This window comes from Microcebus murinus, unplaced genomic scaffold (assembly GCF_040939455.1).
Source record: "Microcebus murinus isolate Inina unplaced genomic scaffold, M.murinus_Inina_mat1.0 scaf001_hap2_Mmur4.0, whole genome shotgun sequence".
Classification (NCBI taxonomy): Eukaryota; Metazoa; Chordata; class Mammalia; order Primates; family Cheirogaleidae; genus Microcebus; species Microcebus murinus.
Window position 1 is genome coordinate 842,569 of NW_027438947.1, and position 16,059 is coordinate 858,627.

Here is a 16,059-nt window from a genome sequence, read left to right on the forward strand (position 1 = left end):
AGCAATAAATGCTCACATCGAAAAAACAGAAAGATTAGACACCAACAACCTAATGAATAGACTCAAGGAATTGGAAAAAGAAGAGCAAACCAATGTCAATCCTGGAAGAAGAAAATAAATATCTAAGATCAAAGCTCAACTAAATGAAATGGAGAATAAGAAAACTATATGGAAGATCAACAAAACCAGAACCTGGTTTTTCAAAAAGATCAACAAAATTGACAGCCCTCTGGCTAGGCTGACAAGAACTCAAATTGAAAGGACTCTAATATCCTCAATAAGAAATGAAAAAGGAGAGATCACAACAGACTCCACAGAAATACAAAACATTATGTTTGACTACTATAGAAATCTATATGCCCAAAAACTAAAGAATGAAGATGAAATGGACAGATTCCTGGAATTACACAACCTCCTTAAGTTCACCCAGGAGGAAAATGAATTCCTGAACAGACCAATCACAAGCTCAGAAATTGAAGCAGTAATTAAAAACCTCCCCAAACGGAAAAGTCCAAGGCCAGATGGCTACACCCCAGAGTTCTACCAAACATTCAAGGATGAACTCATACCTATACTACAGGAACTATTCCACACCATTGAGTAGGATGGTACCCTTCCTAACTCATTCTATGAAGCCAATATCACCATGGTGCCAAAGCCAGGAAAGGATGCAACAAAAAAAGAAAATTATTGACCAATATCCCTCATGAATATAGATGCAAAAATCATAAACAAAATTTTAGCAAATAGGATTCAGGAGCACATCAAAAAAATAATCCACCATGACCAAGTGGGGTTTATTCCAGAGATGCAAGGATGGTTCAACATACTCATGTCTATAAATGCAATTAAATTCATAAATAAAATGAAGAAAAAAGACCATATGATTCTGTCAATAGATGCAGAAAAAGCATTTGATAAAGTCCAACATAACTTTATGATAAAAACCCTTAACAAAATAGGCATAGACGGCCCATACCTTAAATTTATCGAATCCATCTATGACAAACCAATGGCTAACATAATTCTCAATGGGGAAAAATTGAAATCATTCCCTCTTTGAACCGGAACTAGACAAGGATGCCCACTTTCTCCCCTCCTGTTCAACATAGTACTCGAAGTCTTAGCTATAGCAATCAGGCATGAGAGGGGTATTAAGGGCATCGAAGATGGGTCGGAAGAGATCAAACTCTCACTCTTTGCCAGTGATATGATATTATATCTAGAAAACCCCATGGACTCATCCAAGAAACTCCTAGATTTGATAAATGAATTCAGTAAAGTTTCAGGTTACAAAGTCAATATACACAAATCAGAACCATTCGTATATGCCAAAAACCATCAAGCAGAAACTCAAATCAAAAACACAATACAGGCAAGATGGCGGATGAATAACACCGCCAGACAGAGTGTCTCTGCAGAAAAGACAGATTCTAGCAGAAATTAGAGGAGGGAAGCAAGAAGACGAGCATACAGCAGACAAGGGCCCGAAGGAGGGGTACCTGAGACCCCGGGAGACTCCAAGGGAGGAGGCTGCGGAGGATAACTGGAGGCTGAGACCACCGGAGCAGCCCGGAGACCAGCGGCAAGGAGAGGTGGATTTGCTGTTTCCCCTCCCCTGCATTTGGGACTGCTGGTGGGCTCCCCAGCGGGTGGAGAGACCTGCGGACGCCAGCCCAGAGACCGCCGCCGCCTGCCAATGGTGAGCCTGTAGCAGACGTGGCACCAGGTTCCCAACTTCCTCCGGGCACCTCCGTGTGCACAGACTCGAGCTGCGCGGCAGGCGCCATATTGCCTCCTTCTCCCCTCCGCCGACCCTTCCCCCGGCTGCCCAGAGAGACAATACAGCCACCAGCCGGAGGCACCTCCAGGGAACGGGACCTTCCCGTTTGGGACCCCGCCCGCCCTCCCAGGTGCTGCTGGCACCGTGTTCCCAGGAAAACGGTGCCGACTCAAAGGCTGAGAGACATAGATCCAGCTTGGGCTCCCTGTGGGTGAATTAGGACCAGAAATCCTCTCCCTGGTGGGAATACAGTTTGAACTCTGGGATCAAGAGGTCGGACCTGCAGACCAGATCCCCTGCACCCAGGGCTAGCATTGCCCGGGGCACAGAAGGGTTATACGCGAACAGCCTACTGAGGTGTGTGCGCCTCCAGGGGCGGATCGGCGTCCTAGAGGGCAACCCTCCTCCCAGGAGGAGGCCGTGCGCCCAACCCAGGTGGCGTTCCTGTGCAGGGAACCTCCCCGCCTGCATAACAGTCCGGGGTGGCCTGGTGGCTTGTGGTCTGGCCTGCTGGCAGAGGCCCAGGAGTAGCTGCGGAGTTGGGGAGGGTGGAAAGAAGCGAGGCCCGCTCCAGACTGCAGGTCTCAGACAGCCCCTCCCCCACACACAGACTTTCTGGCTGAGCGGGACCATTCCAGGCCCGCCCTGACAGCTTTCCCTGGAAGCAAAGAACAGAACTTTCAACCCTGCTAACAGCCTGAGGGCAGGCTTACCCAACCCAGCTCCCCTCAGAACGAGAGCTGAAAACAGGACTCTAAATCAACACCATAGCCTGTTCCTCCAAGCAAACGCCACCTACTGTCAGGGACGGCATCTTGCACAGCCTTTCCACGGCACCCACTACCTCAATATACAGGGAGTGATCCAATTTCACCCACAGACACCACCTAAGGCCTCAGAAACTAAACAAGGTGTGTGAATACCCAAACAATAACCTAAGGAAAGAAACAACAACTGATCGACATGGGAAGAAATCAGCGAAAGAACTCAGGAAATATGAAGAACCAAACGGAAAACACACCCCCAAAGAGGAGCACCAGCCCCCTAGAAACGGACACTGACCAAAATCAGGCAACCAATATGACAGAAGAGGAATTTCGCATGTGGATCATAAGAACACTCACCCAGATGCAACAACAACTCAATAACCAACACCAAGAAACCACAAAAGGTCTCCAGGATATGGGAAAAGAAATAGACACATTGAAGAAAAGTGTAACCGAACTCCTGGAAATGAAGAATCAATTCAAGGAACTACAAAATACAGTGGAAAGTCTCAAGAACAGAGTAGATCAAACAGAACAAAGAATCTCAGAGCTTGAAGATAACACCCTCCAATTAAATAAATCAGTCACAGAAATAGAGCAGAGAAACAAGAGAAAAGAGCAAAGCCTACAAGAGCTGTGGGATTATGTGAAGAAACCTAATGTGAGGGTCATAGGGTTACAAGAAGGGGAAGAAGACAACACTCAAGGGTTGGACAAGCTGTTTGAAGATATAATAGAGGAAAATTTCCCAGGCCTTGCTCAAAATCTTGATATACAAGTTCAAGAAGCTCAGAGGATCCCTGGGAGATTCAATGCAAACAGGAAGATGTCACGACATGCAGTCATTAGACTGACAAAAGTATCAACTAAAGAGGCCCTTCTAAGAGCTGTAAGACAAAAGAAGCAAGTAACATACAAGGGAAAGACAATTCGAATAACATCAGACTTCTCTAATGAGACTTTACAAGCAAGGAGAGACTGGGGCCCCATTCTCACTCTTTTGAAACAAAACAATGCCCAGCCTACAATATTATTCCCTGAAAAACTAAGCTTCGTATATGAAGGAGAAATAAAAACATTCTCAGACAAGCAAAGGCTCAGAGAATTCACCAAGACAAGACCAGCCCTACAAGAAGTACTTAAAACAGCGTTATGCACGGAACATCATAATAATGACCCACGAATATAAAAACAACCAATACACAAAGATATTAAAGGCCAGATATTACAATGCCTCAAGACAGAAATCATAGCAACAACATCCAACCCAACAGAATGATCAGTAATCTACCTTACCTATCAGTTCTCTCAATAAATGTGAATGGCTTAAACTCTCCACTCAAGAGACATAGGCTGTCTGAATGGATAAGAAAATACAGGCCAAGTATATGCTGTCTTCAGGAAACACATCTAACCTGCAAGGATGCATATAGACTAAAAATAAAAGGGCGGAGATCAATATTCCAAGCAATGGAGTACTATTCAGCTCTAAGAAACAATGGTGATATAGCACACCTTATATTTTCCTGGTTAGAGCTGGAACCCATACTACTAAGTGAAGTATCCCAAGATTGGAAAAACAAGCACCAGATATATTCTCCAGCAAACTGGTATTAACTGAGTAGCACCTAAGTGGACACATAGGTGCTACAGTAATAGGGTATTGGGCAGGTGGGAGGGGGGAGGGGGGGGGTATATACATACATAATGAGTGAGATGTGCACCATCTGGGGGAGGGTCATGATGGAGACTCAGACTTTTGGGGGGAGGGGGGCAAATGGGCATTTATTGAAACCTTAAAATCTGTACCCCCATAATATGCCAAAATAAAAAAAATAATTAAAAAAAAATATTACAAGCAAATAGAAGCCAAAAGAAGGCTGGTGTGGCAGTTCTAATTTCAGACGATTCAGTTTTTAAACCAAAAAAAGTAGTAAAAGACAAAGAGGGTCATTATATAATGGTGAAGGGCACAGTCCAACAAGAAGAGATAACAATTTTAAATATATATGCACACAACTTAGGTGCACCCAGATTCATAAAGCAAACCTTACCGGAGCTAAGCAAATGGATTAATAGCAACTCCATAATCGCCGGAGATTTCAACACCCCACTGACGGCACGAGACAGATCCTCCAAACAGAAAATTAATACAGAAATAATTGACTTAAACAAAACTCTAGAACAATTGGGCCTGACAGACATCTACAGAACATTCTACCCAAAATCCACTGAATATACGTTCTTCTCATCAGCTCACGGGACATTCTCTAAGATTGACCATATCCTAGGACACAAAGAAAATCTCAAGAAATTTAAAAAAATAGAAATCATACCATGTACCTTCTCAGATCACACTGGAATAAAACTAGAAATCAACCCTAACAGAAACACACATTTCTACACAAAAACGTGGAAATTAAACAACCTCCTACTAAATGATTACTTTGTAAATGAAGAAATCAAGACGGAAATAAAAAAGTTCTATGAAGAAAACGACAATGGAGAGACAAGTTATCAACTCCTCTGGGACACAGCTAAAGCAGTTCTGAGAGGAAAGTTTATCTCCGTAAATGCCTATAACCAAAGACAAGAAGATCACAAATAGGCAATCTAATGAAACGACTCAAAGAGCTGGAAAAAGAAGAACAGACCAACCCCAAACCCAGCAGAAGAAGTGAAATCAACAAAATCAAATCAGAACTAAACGAAATTGAAAACAGGAAAGCTATTCAGGAGATTAATAAAACAAAATTTGGTTCTTTGAAAAAATAAACAAAATTGACACACCATTGGCTAAGCTAACGAAAAGCAAAAAAGAGAAATCTCTAATAAGCTCCATCAGGAATAAAAAAGGAGATATCACAACTGATCCCAAAGAGATACAAGATACAATTTATGAATACTACAAAAATCTTTATGCACACAAACTGGAAAATGTGGAGGAAATGGACAAATTTCTAGAAACACACAGCCTCCCTAGGCTCAAACAGGAAGAAATAGATTCCCTGAACAGACCAATCTCCACAGCTGAAATAGAAACAGCAATTAAAAATCTCCCTAAAAAGAAAAGTCCCGGTCCAGATGGCTTCACACCTGAATTTTACCATACTTACAAATGAGAACTAGTACCTATCTTGCAGAAACTATTCCACAACATCGAGAAGAACGGAAACCTCCCGACACGTTTTATGAAGCGAATATTACTCTGATACCAAAACCAGGAAAGGATGCAACAAAAAAAGAAAACTACAGAACAATATCCTTAATGAATATAGATGCAAAAATTTTCAACAAAATCTTAGCTAACCGAATCCAGACACTTATCAAAAAACTAATCCACCACGACCAAGTGGGCTTCATCCCAGGAATGCAGGGATGGTTCAACATACGTAAATCTATAAATGCAATTCACCACATCAACAGAAGCAAAAACAAAGACCACATGATTCTTTCAATAGATGCAGAAAAAGCTTTTGACAAAATTCAACACCCTTTCATGATACGAACACTTAAGAAAATAGGCATAGAAGGGTCGTACCTATAAATGATACAAGCCATATATGACAGACCCATAGCCAACATCATACTGAATGGGGAAAGATTGAAATCATTCCCACTTAGAACTGGAACCAGACAAGGCTGCCCACTATCTCCACTTCTGTTCAACATAGTTCTGGAAGTCTTGGCTACATCAATCAGACAGGAAAATGGAATCAAATGTATACAAATAGGGTCAGAAGAGATCAAACATTCACTGTTTGCTGATGATATGATATTGTATCTAGAAAACCCCAAGGATTCAACCAAGAAACTCCTGGAACTGATCAATGAATTTAGTAAAGTCTCAGGATACAAAATCAATACAGAGAAATCAGATGCATTCATATACGCCAACAACAATCTAATTGAGAACCAAATCAAAGACTCAATTACCTTCACAATAGCAACAAAGAAATTAAAGTACCTAGGAATATACTTAACCAAGGACGTAAAAGACCTCTACAGGGAGAACTATGAAACACTGAGGAAGGAAATAGCAGAGGATGTAAACAGGTGGAAATCTATACCATGCTCGTGGATCGGCAGACTCAATATCATCAAAATGTCTATACTACCCAAACTGATCTACAGATTCAATGCAATACCTATGAAAATCCCATCAGCATTCTTCACAGATATAGAAAATATAATTTTATGCTTCGTATGGAACCAAAGAAGAACTCGAATATCAAGAGCAATTCTAGGCAACAAAAACATAATGGGAGGCATTAATATGCCAGATATCAAACTATACTACAAAGCTGTGTAATTAAAACAATATGGTATTGGCACAAAAACAGGAATATTGACCAGTGGAACAGATGTGAGAATCCTGATATAAAACCATCCTCATATAGCCATCTCATTTTTGACAAAGCAGACAAAAACATATGCTGGGGAAAAGAATCCCTCTTCAATAAATGGTGCTGGGAAAACTGGATAGCCACCTGTAGAAGGCTAAAACAGGACCCACACCTTTCACCTCTCACAAAAACCAACTCACGCTGGATAACAGACTTAAACCTAAGGTATGAAACTATTAGAACTCTAGAGGAAAAAGTTGGAAACACTCTCCTAGACATTGGCCTAGGCAAAGAGTTTATGAAGAAGTCCCCAAAGGCAATCACAGCAGCAACAAAAATAAATAAATGAGACATGATCAAACTACAAAGCTTCTGCACAGCCAAAGAAACAGTCATGAAAGTAAACAGACAACCTACAGAATGGGAGAAAATTTTTGCATCCTATGCATCCGATAAGGGACTGATAACTAGAATATACTTAGAACTCACGAAAATTAGGAAGAAAAAAATCAAATAACCCCACTAAAAAGTGGGCAAAGGACTTGAACAGAAATTTTTCTAAAGAAGACAGAAGTATGGCCAACAAACATATGAAGAAATGCTCAACATCTCTAATCATCTGGGAAATGCAAATCAAAACCACAATGAGATATCACTTAACCCCAGTGGAATGGCCTTTATCAAAAAATCTCCAAACAATAAATGCTGGCGTGGTTGCAGAGAGAGAGGAACACTCATATACTGCTGGTGGGGCTGCAGACTAGTTCAACCTCTGTGGAAAGCAATATTGAGATACCTTAAAGCGATACAAGTGAATCTACCATTTGATCCAGCAATCCCATTGCTGGGCATCTACCCAAATGATCCAATGACACTCTACAAAAAAGACACCTGCACTCGCATGTTTATAGCAGCACAATTCATAATTGCAAGGCTGTGGAAACAGCCCAAGTGCCCATCAATCCAAGAATGGATTAATAAAATGTGGTATATGTATACCATGGAGTACTATTCAGCTGTAAGAAATAATGGTGATATAGCACATCTTATATTTTCCTGGTTAGAGCTGGAACCCATACTACTAAGTGAAGTATCCCAAGAATGGAAAAACAAGAACCATATATATTCTCCAGCAAACTGGTATTAACTGAGTAGCACCTAAGTGGGACACATAGGTGCTACAGTAATAGGGTATTGGGCAGGCTGGAGGGGGTAGGGGGGTGGGTATATACATACATAATGAGTGAGATGTGCACCATCTGGGGGATGGTCATGATGGAGACTCAGACTTTTGGGGGGAGGGGGGGAAATGGGCATTTATTGAAACCTTAAAATCTGTACCCACATAATATGCCAAAAAAAAAAAAAACAGAAAGAAAAAAGAAAAACAATCTGGTATTGGCACAAAAATAGGATTATTGACCAGTGGAACAGATGTGAGAATCCTGATATAAAACCATCCTCATATAGCCATCTCATCTTTGACAAAGCAGACAAAAACATACGCTGGGGCAAAGAATCCCTTTTCAATAAATGGTGCTGGGAAAACTGGACAGCCACTTGTAGAAGGCTAAAACAGGACCCACACCTTTCCCCTCTCACAAAAATCAACTCACGCTGGATAACAGACTTAAATCTCAGGTATGAAACCATTAGAATTCTAGAGGAAAATTTTGGAATCACTCTCCTAGACATCGGCCTAGGCAAAGAGTTTATGAAGAAATTCCCAAAGGCAATCAAAGCAGCACCAAAAATAAATAAATGGGACATGATGAAACTACAAAGCTTCTGCACAGCCAAAGAAACTGTCATGAAAGTAAACATACAACCTACAGAATGGGAGAAAATTTTTGCATCGTACATATCCGATAAAGGGCTGATAACTAGAATATACTTAGAACTCACGAAAATCAGCAAGAAAAAATCAAATAACCCTATTAAAAAGTGGGCAAAGTACTTGAACAGAAACTTTTCTAAAGAAGACAGAAGAATGGCCAACAAACATGAAAAAATGCTCAACATCTCTAATCATCAGGGAAATGCAAATCAAAACTACAATGAGATATCATTTAACTCCAGTGAGAATGGCCTTTATCAAAAAGTCTCCAAATAACAAATGCTGGCGTGGATGTGTAGAGAGAGGAACACTCCTACACTGCTGGTGGGACTGCAAACTAGTTCAACCTCTGTGGAAACAATATGGAGATACCTTAAAGCGATACAAGTGAATCTACCATTTGATCCAGCAATCCCATTGCTGGGCATCTACCCAAATGATCCAATGACACTCTACAAAAAAGACACCTGCATTCGAATATTTATAGCAGCACAATTCATAATCGCAAGGCTGTGGAAACAGCCCAAGTGCCCATCAATTCAAGAATGGATTAATAAAATGTGGTATATGTATACCATGGAGTACTATTCAGCTCTAAGAAACAATGGTGATATAGCACATCTTATATTTTCCTGGTTAGAGCTGGAACCCATATTACTAAATGAAGTATCCCAAGAATGGAAAAACAAGCACCAGATATATTCTTCAGCAAACTGGTATTAACTGAGTAGCACCTAAGTGGACACATAGTTACTACAGCAATAGGGTATTGGGGAGGGGGGGAGGGGGGCGGGTATATATATACATAACGAGTGATATGCGCACCATCTGAGGGATGGTCATGCTGGAGACTCAGACTTGTGGGGGGAGGGGGGAAGGGCATTTATTGAAACCTCAAAATCTGTACCCCCATAATATGCCAAAATAAAAATAAAAAAAGAAAAAATGAACAATGGCATGGTGATTTTACCACTATCTCATTAAACTGAAAAAATGTAAACATTTCTCTCTAGAGAATGCTATTAAAGGTTAGTGGATGTCAAGTCCTCCCATTGACTGGGCCTGGAAGTGTGAAAATCTACATCATTTTCTGAATTAAAGAAGGAGAATATCAATATATATTCATTTTCCTACTCTTTATAATGTACAAGCACATGAATGATTAAACTCTAATATGTCTCTAATTATAAAAGATTACATGCCTGTCATAAAACATTTAAAAGACATAAACTGTCTTGTATGAATTATAAAACTTGTCAATAATCTTAGCCCTCAAGGAAATGTGGAGTTAAACATTCTGATTATATTGTTCAAGTTTCTTTACTAGGCCTCCCCGTTCTTGTCATTTTTTAACAGTGCATCTAAAATTTTTACTACTGTTTATCTGGAAGAATCTGAGAAGTAGCAGTTCTTTGTTCCTGCTCCCAAAGCTGCATCCTCTGCCGAATATGATCATGGAGCCCTCAGCTCAAGCCTCCTCTGATCCACTGACAGGCTGTTATCTCTTATCCAGGGAAGGGGTGGGCCCATCTTCCTCCTAGCAGGAGCTGTGAGCTTCCCCACCCAGGCCTGGATCCCTAGGATCAGGCAGTGTAGTCAGCCAGCCTTCAGCAGGAAGTATAAAGGCCACCTGGGTGGCCATGGCTTAGGTCTGCACTGCTGCACTTGCAGGCCCCAGCATCCAGGTAAGCTCAGAGAGCTGCTCCCAGATCAGTGGAAAATGTATCTGCATGTCCATGCCCAGGTTATGTGTTGGTAAATGGCCTCAGACATGGAGGAGGTCACCAGCCCTTTGTAGTGGCAGCAGATAATCTGGGAACTACAATGTGGGTCACTTACTGCACCCAGTGTGGGCCCCTAGGGGACCCCTACCACAGGCATCACAGGTCTCCTCAATTTCACTTCTGTGTACAGTGTCTGAGGACTTTGGTTTATTTTCCAAAGTCAAGCTGGGCTCATCTTCTAGATAGTACTCTGTGCAAGACACATGTGTGTGAGAGACTCACCAGAACAGTGCCCAAGAATGCTCATTCTAGAGCCTCCTCATGTACTTTCAGGTGAACCCCACTTGTCTTTCCTCTTCCTGACCCCCTCATTCTCCCTAATGAAGCAAGGCTGAACCCCTCCTGAAAGCTCTCTGGATTCAGGATGCTAAAATCCTCTCACACTAAAAAACACCCAGAAACCCCCCACACACACCCAGGTAGACCCTCACACACCCATACACACTCATACACACCCACACTCACACATCTACAAACACTCTCACACAGACACAGACACTCAAACATACCCCACTCACACACAGTAAAACACACAGACACTGACACACCTCACTCACACCCAGAAACACCTACACACATTCAAACATATTGAGAAAGACCACCACACTCCTACACACACTCACAAACACCCACACACACCCAAACACACCCAGACAGACCACTACACACTCATACACTCCCAGACACACTCCCACACCCTAAAAACCACCCACATCCAGACACACACAGCTGAAAATACTCAAACACACTAAGACTCACCAAAAAGCACTGACACACACCTATACACACTGACACAGACCACAAACCAATACACTCATAAATCCAGACACTCTCACTCACACTAAATCAAAGTGAAACACACACCCCCACACTCACACACCTAGACACACTCTCACACATCCACACACACTCAAAGATACTCAAACACACCAACCCACACTCACACACACCCCGAAACACTCCACACACTCAAACACACTGAGACATCCCCACACACATGCACCCTCCAAGACACACAAACATATTCACATACACTCACAGACATCTACACACACTCATACACCCACACATACTCAAATACACCAAGACACACCAACACCAACTCACACCCCCACAACTAAACACAATAAAACACTCACACACTCAAACACACCAAGACACACTGAAATACCATCAAACACACCTAGACACACCCACACACTCTTAAACACACCCTGACATACCCACAGACACTCAAACACTGCCTCACATACACAGTTACTCAAATGCACCTACAGACACTCTCACACACCCCTACACGCTAAAAAACATCCAGACACACCCACACACACACAGGCACACACACACACACACACACACACACACACATACTCATTCACACCTGGGCACAAGAACTCTCACACATACCCAGCCACACCGACATATTCAAATACATCGACTACTACCCAAACACAGTAAAACACACCGTGAGACACTGAGACACACTCATTCACAGCCAGAAACACCCATACACACTCAAAGACACCCACACACACCTTCGCACACTGACACATACATATGCACATTCGAACACACCCACACATCCTGAAACACAACTAGACACATCCTCGCACACTCAAATACACACCAACACACCCACAAACACTGAAACACAGCCACATACATAGAGACACCTCAAACACACCTAAACACACACGCAAACACTGAAACACACTGAGACGCCAAAAGACACACACACCTACACACTCACTGACACAATCTCAAATACACCCAGACACACCTCCACACATTTACATACAATCAGACACACCAACACACATTCTAGCACACCAATACTCACACATACCCAAGCACACCCACATACATTCACACAGCTGCACACACAGCTGCACACACCCATACACACCGACACACACTGATACACAACCTACACACACTCTTGCAGACCACAAACACACACTCACAAAAACCCACACACTCCCCCTACACTCAAACATACACAAATACACCAACACAACCCAGATACAGCCGGACACACTCGCACCCTTACACACTCTCTCACACACCCACACACACTAAAAAGCACCCTGATGCATCAATACACACACACCCAGGCACACCCACACACACTCATACATACCCAAACACACCCCCACACACTCAAACATACCTACACACACTCACAAACACCCAAATACACTCAAAGACACACCCTCACACACCTACACACACTCTAACACACCAAGACACACTGACACAAACTCTCACATCTACAGTCAAAAGCACCCAGAGTCACAGACACCTACACAAACTCAGACAAACCTACACACACACCCTGACACACCCTCACACAGTCAAACAAACTCAAAGATAAAGCACACCCAAACACACTCACACACCCACAAACACTGAAACACACACAGATAAACCCACACACACACAAACACACCCACACAGACCCAGAAACACAGACCCCCACACACTCAAACCACATCAAGATATACCCACACACCTACACACACAAACACCTACACATACTCAAATACATCCAGAAATACAAAACACACTCATATACAAGAGATAATCACACACAAGCTCACCCACACATAAATACATCCAGACACATGCACACACACTGACACAAACCTACACACACTCAAACCACATCCTGACACACACTCACACAAACCCAGACATTAGAACACATACTCAAATACACCCAAACACACCCACACACAGTCACACACATCTAGATACACCCAAACACACCCAGATACTCAAACAAATCCAGACAGACCAACACACACTCATACACTCCTGGACACACTCCCACACACTAAAACAAACCCACAACCACACACACACACAGACACCCTCACACACAGCTGAACACACTCAAACACATCAAGACTCACCCACACACTGACACACCTACACACACTCAAACAGACAACAAACCAACATACACTCACACAAACCGAGACACTCCCACACACACTCAAACAAACCCAAACACACTGCACACACTCAGAAACACCCATATACTAACAGACACCAATATACACTGACACACACCCACACACTCTCAAAAACAACCAGACCACCCACACACTCACACACCTAGACACACTCTGAAAGAACCACACACACTTTAATAAACCCAGACACACTCACACAGACTCACAGATACCAATATACACTCACACAGACCCCACAAACTCAAACACACCCAAACACATCCACACTCACATACACTAAGTGACACACACACTCAAATCATTCAGGCACACCAACACACAGTCCCACACACCCAGCCACACTGACACACACTCAAACACACCATGCACACCTTCATACACTGACATACACCAGCACACACTCAAACACACCAACACACACTAAAATACCCTGAAACACTCCTAGACACAACCACACACAGTAAAACACACCCCAACACACCCACAAACAATCAAATCCAGGCACACATACAGAGACACTGTAACACACTTACACACACTCTCTCACACACATACACACACACATGTTGAGGGTTGATGATTGACAAATTAATTAGATGTGGTTCATAGGATTATTATTTTATTGTGTCACCCAATAATGCTATATTAAAGACAGAAACAGGAATTTGCAGGGTTTTGGCCTGAAAGAATATGTGGACTCGTTATTTTGCATATTAAGGGCTGCCTTGCCTTGGGAGGGCTCTCAAAACTCTGGTGCAGATGCGTTCCATGATGCTTCTAATTTATCTCAGGTCTGTACATCTCCCTGATCTTGAAAGACAAGACAGGTGAATACCTGGCTCACATAATGGTAGCCGGAGACAATGAATGCCCTAGCCCAGAGATGCACCTCTGTGGTTATCAGCAATTTAGAATTTAGAGCTGGGCTTCCTGCCTTCTTACTGTCTGCCTAAAATCCATAATAGCTAGATAAAAGAAATATAGAGCTCCTATATCTCTTTATCACTCCTCTTGTAATTGATAGCTATCACTTAGAACTTAGAAGTTAGTCCTTGAAAGATTTTGTAACCATTTGTTCACTTAGATAGAATAGATTTGAAATTGTTAGAAGCCCTTTGAAAAAACTTTTAACCCAAACTGAAACTACCTGTTGATATGTAAATCTGTTACCCTGGCAACTGATAATTGATATCTGTGATTATAAAAACCTATGTGAATCTAACCTCGAGGCTGCACTACTGGCGGAGATATAGTGTAGACTCCTGAGTACCCCTGCTTTATCTAAACTTATAAAACTATACCTTTATCTCTGTTTTCTTTTATTCTCTCTATTTCCTATTAATTTCTTATCTTTTGTGGTGACAACTACCTTTCAGACCCAGTTCTTTGTGGGGAGAAGTATCTAATCTCTCCACAGCCTGCCCTCGCACTCACAGACACAGCCACGCTGACACACACTCAAAAAAACCCACACACAGATAGACACGCTCATGTCCACCCAGTGACACCAATACACACTCACAGACACACAAACACACACTCAAAGACACCCAGAGACACCCTCACACCTATACACACTATCACACACCCACACACACTCAAAGACAGCCAGACACACCCAACACACTCACAAACATCCCCACACACTCAAGCACAAGACACACTGCATACAATCATACATAACCAGACATACCTACACAAACTTAAATACACCCTGAGACACCCACACACTCACACACACCTACACAACCCACACACCCTCAAACACACCCAGACAGACTGACACACACTCGTACACTCCCAGACACACTCCCACTAAACACACTAACACACACATTCAAAAACACCAGGCTTGTAGGTGGTGAAGAACTCCCCCAGGTAGTGGCCAATCATCTCAGGCTTGATCTCCACCTGTTTGAAGGTCTTGCCATTGTAGACACCCACCATGGTGCCCACCATCTCGGGCAGGATGATCATGGTGGTCCGCAGGTGTGTCTTCACCACCTCGAGCTTCTCCATGGGTGGCACCTCCTTCTTGGCCTTGCGCAGGCGCTTCAACAGTGAGTGCTGCTTGTGGCACAGGTCCTGGTTCAGCCGCCGCTGCTGGCGCACACTGTACAGTTGCATCAGCTGCTCATAGGACATGTCCAGCAGCTGGTCCAGGTCCACGCCAAGGTAGGTGAACTTGTGGAAGGTCTGCTTCTTCTTCTGCTCCACTTCCATCATCTTCCCAGATCTTCACTAGACACATTCAAAAACACTCAGAAAAAATACACCCAGTAGAACACAACCAGACATGCCCACACACACTGAAATACACCCAGACACACACACACAACCATACACACTGAAACACCCACACACCCACACATACTGACACAAATATATACACTCTTATACACCACATACACCCAAATACATCCATCCATCACACACACCCACAAACACTCAAACACAGCCACACACACAAATTGAAACACACCAACACACACTCACACACACATGGACACACACAGGCACACACATCCAGACACTCTCACAAACCCACACACACTCAAAAACAC

At 42.8% G+C, this 16,059-nt stretch overlaps 1 pseudogene; it reads right to left on the minus strand.

The window, feature by feature from the left end:
- Positions 1–15,319: 15,319 nt before the first annotated feature.
- Positions 15,320–15,721, minus strand: LOC105869746 (small ribosomal subunit protein uS19 pseudogene; annotated as a pseudogene).
- Positions 15,722–16,059: the final 338 nt, after the last annotated feature.